Here is a 6,952-nt window from a genome sequence, read left to right as displayed (position 1 = left end):
AGAAAATTGTTTTAAAATCCCTTGTAGGGTACTTAATGAGTTATCGGTAGGTGAAGTTCGGTAGTTCATTAGGTATTCTACGGGATCATGTTATGCCTTACAGAGGGGTAAGGTGTGACATCCAAAATATCTCATCGCATCAAAATACAAGCCTTGAACTATTTGTTACTAGAAGGAGAATTGTTCTAGAATGGCTTCGACAGCTTATTGCTCAAGTGCCTTAGTCCTTCTGAGGCTTTAAGAGTGATGCAACATGTGTATGAAGGTATCTATGGGGCACACCAGGCAAGGGTAAAGATGAGATGGCTTATTAGGAGACATAGCTACTATTGGTCAAAAATCCTGAAAGAATGTATAACCTATGCTAAGGGATGCCAACAATGCTAGAGGTATGGTACGGTCAAGAGAAGGCCAGTAGAGGAAATGCACCGCATCTTAAAGCCATGGCCATTTAGAGGCTAGGCGATAGAATGATTAACCCTACATCTTCATGTTAGTAGTTTGCCCTAGAGCATATCATTTAGTATGTATCTTGTACATATTTTTATTAATAAAAGGCATTTTCACTTTTTCGTTTACATAATATATTTATGTGTAATAGAAAAGGTCCATTGATATTTTGTTAGAAATTCTATTCTTAAGTTGCTAAGAATATGAGTGACAGTATTTCTAGCACAAAGTATCATAAATAGGTTCACAATCGAGGATACTTCATAAAAAGGACATGACTTATCCAGAAAAATTGTATTCATGTTTGTTCCCAAGTTATTTATATGAGATATAAATAAGATGGAATGGTGAGTCTCATGCCATATAACAAACATGATAGGCACATATAAATGATAAGTAGGCCGAACCAGTGACACTTATGACAAGCACATGGAATTTACTCTCGTCAATGCATTGTCATAAATCATATCAGTGCATATAATCTTTAGACCTGAGATAGCACAGTTATCTTGTATATAAGTGGTTTGAGTTTGATACTGCTTTCATACTTGTACTATGTATGGGTATATGGGCATGTGTTGGCTCCTACTAGTTATATATGGAGGTAGGTGTTGATCAAGATGGAATCTGTTCCTCTAAGTAAATAGAGATAAAATCCTATGTTCATTTAATTATTCTTGATGTTTCAAGTTCCTGCCCATGACAGATAGATTTAATCAGAAAAGAATTTCTGATGAGAAAATCTTTTTAATCAAGAACTGGAATTAAAAGAGAACATAATATTCATAGCAAATGGAGTTTGACATAAACCATGACTCCAGCTTGAGTTGGGATTTTGTAATGTGAGAGATTCTAGTGCATGGTAACATATGATTATAGGTTCATTTAAGATAAACCTTATTACTAATTGGGTGGCCATGGCATGCTATGCTAGGTATTAACCATGGTCTATGAAGTGCATAAAATGATTTAGAGAAATTATTTATGGTAAGAAAGAGTTCTGATGGTATTAAGAGTTGATATCATGTCTCATTGCCAATTAGTGATGAGCCTAGTAAGTCACACACATACACAAGTTATCACCAAATTAAATATGATTTAATTAATTAATTAAAGAGTTTAATTGATTAATTAAATAGGTTTGGTTTGCAATTAGATTGCAAAGTCCCTAGCATGACTTGAAACCAAATCTAGGTTATTGGATATACAATATAAGTTAAATTTATATTTAAAGTGTTTAAATATAAATTTAATTAATGAGAAAATTAATTAATAAAGATTAATTAATTGATTTATATTTGATATAAATTGATTAGAAGAAGAAAAATAATTATTTTGAGTTGAGAAATCAAAATTAAGACACATGGGTATTTTGGTCAATTCACAGGGTGACATGTGGCACCTTGAGATGGTGACACATGGCATTACACATAAGCTTGCCAAATGTCTTTTAATCATGTAAGATGATTAAAATCAAGATTAAATATAGGTTTGACACTTGGCACAATGTGATTGGGTCAATTAAACCTAGAACCAATCAAAGGGTGACATGTGGCAAGGGTTTAATGTGTTGACCTAGCTATATAAGTGTTGTTATGAAAAAAAAAATAACACAACCAGTAGCCTCTTTCTTTGGTGCCGCCACCCAAGAAGGTTTCTCTCTTCTTCATCTTCTTCTCTCATCTTTCCAAGAGATTAACAAACAATCTCTTGAATTAAAAATACTAGAAATCGTTTCTAGTATCCTGTTTACATCTTTAATCTCTTAAAAGGCAGAACTTGATTTTCTAAATAATAGAAAAAGCTTTAGAAGCTGTTCAAGGGCTACCATAGGTGATCTTGGTTTGGACAAGCTAGAGGGACAACATCTGGTATCCTGAAGACGAATCTCAAAGGCGCAAATACACTGCAGTGCATTAGGAGGTTAGTGTGTTTGTTCTTGATTTAATCTAGGGTTCTAAAATTAATCTGATTAATTTTAAAATCTTAAATGGCAAATACATATCCAAAAACATATTAAAAGAGTTTTAATATGTTGTTTATCATTGAAATCAAATAGATAAAAATAAATCTTGCATGATGCATGTGACCCTAGGTGAAAATTTTTGAATTCAATGGTATAAACTTTTGTTTTTCACGCTTTCACTCCTTTAATTGGTATCAGAGCCACTATATTTGCCATTTAGATTGTTGATTATATGATTTAATTGTGTGTTTTGATCATGAGATGATTTATCCATGGCTGGTTGCAATGGATGTGTGGCGGCATCTTGATGAACTCCAACATGGTGTGCATGGTTTGGGCTTCATGGGTGGTGCAAGGTTTGGCTTTTTAATTCTGCAATTGTTGTATGATCTAAGGCCTATCCTATGACTAATTAAAGTGTTTAATTAGTAGTTTTAATCACACAATTAAATTTTGATTCAAATTAGAATTTTAAAAAATTGTTTGAATGTGATTCAAATCTGAATTTTAAAAGTTGTTTGAATGTGATTCAAATCTGAATTTTTAAAGTTATTTGAATCATATTTAAATCTGATTTTTTAAAGTTGTTTGAATAATATTTCGATCTGATTTTTTAAAAATTGTTTGAATGTGATTCGAAACTGATTTTTTAAAAATTGTTTGAATGTGATTCAAATCTGAAATTTTAAGGTTGTTTGAATGTGATTCAAATCTGAATTTTTAAATTTGTTTGAATGAGATTCAAATATAAATTTTTAAATTTATTTGAATCATATTCAAATATGGATTTTTAAGTTGAATATGAGATATTCAATTTAATTTAAGTAAGTATGTTTTATTTAATTGTTAAATAATGATATGCATGATGGATGATCATGGACTATAAAAGACCAATGTGATTGGATTTATTTCTTTTATGTTTCTTTGGGTTTGTAAATTAATTAATTTATTTTAATTTATTTTGGGCATGTATTATTAAGGTTGTAATAATTTTGGGTTATAATTTCATTTATTTAAGTTCTTGTAAATTCGCCTTGGTATACCAAGGATTACTATGTAATTGGATTGTAAGAAGTTCAAGGAGGTCATGAGCATTGGTGGGACCAATGGGAGGAATTCAAGATCAAGTGTTGATTATGTACTCCTTCATCAACTCTTGTAAAATGAATGAATGAAATGCACCTAGGAATGCCCTGATTCAATTCTTGGTGGCTCAGAATTGAATTCCTTAAAAAGTCCATGATCATACCATATTTATTTATTGTCCATGAATGCATGAGATATATGTGAATGTATGCAGTATATGATATATGCATGCTAAATGGATAATATGCAAAGTGAGACCTTAATAGTAATTAGGATGACCATAAAATCTTTCAAACAAATGATTAAGTTGGAAATGCTATAATTAAAGTAATTATAACATGGGCCCTCCATTGGGGCGATTATTTTAAGAAAGTTTAAATAGTTGCATAAGATGCAATTAATTTAAGAGATTTTCTTAAGAATAATTGTTAAGCATGAGATGTTGTAAATATGTAAATGGTTTGGTGGCCAATATTGGATGTACCTGAGGACATTAAAATTATTTGCATAATTACTGGCTCAATGGGATCAACTTAACTAATGCAAGATAAGTCAATAATGGATGTACCTGAGGTTTTGAGCATTAGGGGCTAGGTAAAGGATTGAACCTCACATGAGATGTGATGGGCAAGGAGTTGCTCACTTATAGTTTATTGTAATTCCAATAATGGATGTACCTGAGGATGATCAATAGAATTATAAGAATTCAATCACCCACTAGAAATCCATCCAACTAGGATTTCCGTTTTCTACTTTGGAAGTGTAGAATTCGCAAAATTAGTGGAAGGACCAATTTGATTAAAAGACCATAATGATTTTGGTTAATTACATGATACATTTACTAATTAATCTGGTTATTTTCTGCATTTAATTTTCTGATAATAATGAGCACAGGACAACCACCACCATCCAATATCCTTGCAAGCATACTTGATCGCAATAGGTTGACAGGACCTAATCTCTCTGATTGGCTAAGAAATTTGAAACTTGTCCTGGACCTTGAACATATAGGATTTGTTCTAGATTCAAATATTCCTGATCCCTTACCTCCAGAGGCCACTCAAGAGGAATATGAAACTTTGGACAAGTGGAAGGAGCATTATATGAGAGCTAAGTGTTACATGCTTGCTTCCATGAGTAATGAGTTACAGAAGCAGCATGAGAACATGCAGAGTGCGAGTGAGATCCTCCTTCACCTATAAGAGTTGTATGGTGAGCACAACAGGAATACTAGGCATGAGATATTTAGGCAGCTGTTTCGCATGAGGATGTCTAAGGGACAGAATGTTAGGGATCATGTCCACAAGATGATTCGACTGATTGAGCAGTTGGAACATCTTGACTTCAACATGGATTTTCAACTACAGACGGATTTGATCCTTTAGTCCCTTCCTGAGTCATTTGGGAATTTTGTGACAAATTTCCATATGACTAAACAAGAATGCACCTTAGCTGGTTTACTCAACATGCTGGTTATTGTCTAAAAGAATATGTCGGGTAATAAAGGAAAAGAAGTAGCTTTGATTGCATCTTCTTCTGCTGGAAAGTCCAACAAGAAAAAGGGCAATAAGAAAAAGAAATCTCAGATTCCTGGTGTCACACCTTACCCCTCTGTAAGGCATGACATGTTCCCGTAGAATACCTAATGAACTACCGAACTTCACCTACATATAGTTCATTAAGTACACTACAAGGGATTTTAAAACTATTTTCTTGCATTTTGGAAGTGGTGAGCATTTTGATAGGAATTAAAGTCATTTATTCAAAGCTTATAAACTAGTAAAAATTTTTGTCCATTTTTATTTTACCGCAAATTTTATAAAAATCTTAACAGGGTTTCGTCTGTATTTTGAGAAAACAGTTCTTCAAAAACCTGTGAAAAATACTTCCAATAAATTTTTCACAACTCTCAACCTCCAAATAATCTCAAATCAACTCAATTCAATCCACTTAAAAATAATTTCACAATCCAATCAAAGTTTATCATCTCAAAATATTTCATTACTTCATTCACAATGCATAAAGTATGAAATTCACAAGTACAAATCTTAATTTACAAAAAGAAGTTCCAAAAATAATATTATTACAAATTATTATACAACTGCTCAACTTTATATTGATACATAAAACATTACAATTTTTACATCAAAAATAACTACAAGGGTATAAAATAATACCCGTACAAAAAGATCAGTGTAGTCCTCAATTCAATAGCAGCTCACTCTGCTGCTTTCTCCTTGCTCTTATCTGCGACAGCAAAATAAGCTATCGCTGAGTATAAAAATACTCAGTGGTGCACAATAAAATTTTAAAATACAATACATAAATCATTCATTAACAAAACCTAATTTAAATATTTCTCAATCATATTTCACAAATTATCAAAACTCATAATAACACAATTTAATCAAATAATTTAATAAACACAGTGTTACCAAGTCATACACAACTTAAGCCATGACACAAAATTTTTTATCAATGCCGTGTTGTACACCACGACAGAGCAATCTACAACCCCACTAATCGAAATCAATGAGGGAGGTTGCTAGCTAGCTAATGAGTGCTCATCCGATCTACAACCTCAACTGGTAAACCAGAGAAGGAGAAAAATAATCGATCTCACCCCATAAATGAATGAAGAATAATAAGGCACTGTCATGCTAAGTGTGAATAAAAAATCTATTTCAAACATTTTATTCAAATAATTCATAAGGAATCTGATAGATTTCCAAAGTCATAGTTTCATTCACAAAGTAGCAACACAATTCATTATTAACATAAAATTTTCATAAATCATACAAAATCAATTTTTCAATGACAAAATACTCAAATAAGGTTTATTGTGCACAAACCTGACGTGAGTCGCCTCTAGGCCTTGACTCAGTCTCTCAGAACTTCCAAGTCTTTTTCAGCTGAAACACACAGTTTCACAGTGTTTCAGTACCATAACTTAGCATAAATCCAAAAATAAATTTAACTTCACTTTTACCTAGCTCTAATGTGCTAAACTCGACGTTCTTGAAATTTTTGTGTTTCGGGTTACTATTCACTATACTATTCAAGTTAAATTGTTGACTTTCTAAGGCTTAATAGGTATGGGAATTCCAACTCCACCCACATACCACATTTTGGTCACTAAACTTGTTGGTTTTGGTCATTTTCTCAAATTTTAGGTCTTTTAGGCAAATTTGTAAATTTTCAGTTTTGGTGCCTTAGGTTGCACTGTTCCATTGATCATTTTACTGTTAGAATTTGGTAAAACTTTATCTATAGAAAATGTTCTCTATTGTCTTAAGTTTATTCTCCTTTTTGAATCACTCCAATTGGAGTTTTATAGCTCAAGTTATAGCCATTTAAACCATAGCTGCCGGATTGGACTTAACCCAGATTTCTGGGCAAATTCTGGTTCTGGCAGTTTTAGGTCAACATATTTGGGTTGCCAAATGACTT

This window comes from Hevea brasiliensis, unplaced genomic scaffold (genome assembly GCF_030052815.1).
Source record: "Hevea brasiliensis isolate MT/VB/25A 57/8 unplaced genomic scaffold, ASM3005281v1 Scaf204, whole genome shotgun sequence".
Classification (NCBI taxonomy): domain Eukaryota; kingdom Viridiplantae; phylum Streptophyta; class Magnoliopsida; order Malpighiales; family Euphorbiaceae; genus Hevea; species Hevea brasiliensis.
Note: the sequence above shows the minus strand (reverse complement) of the source record.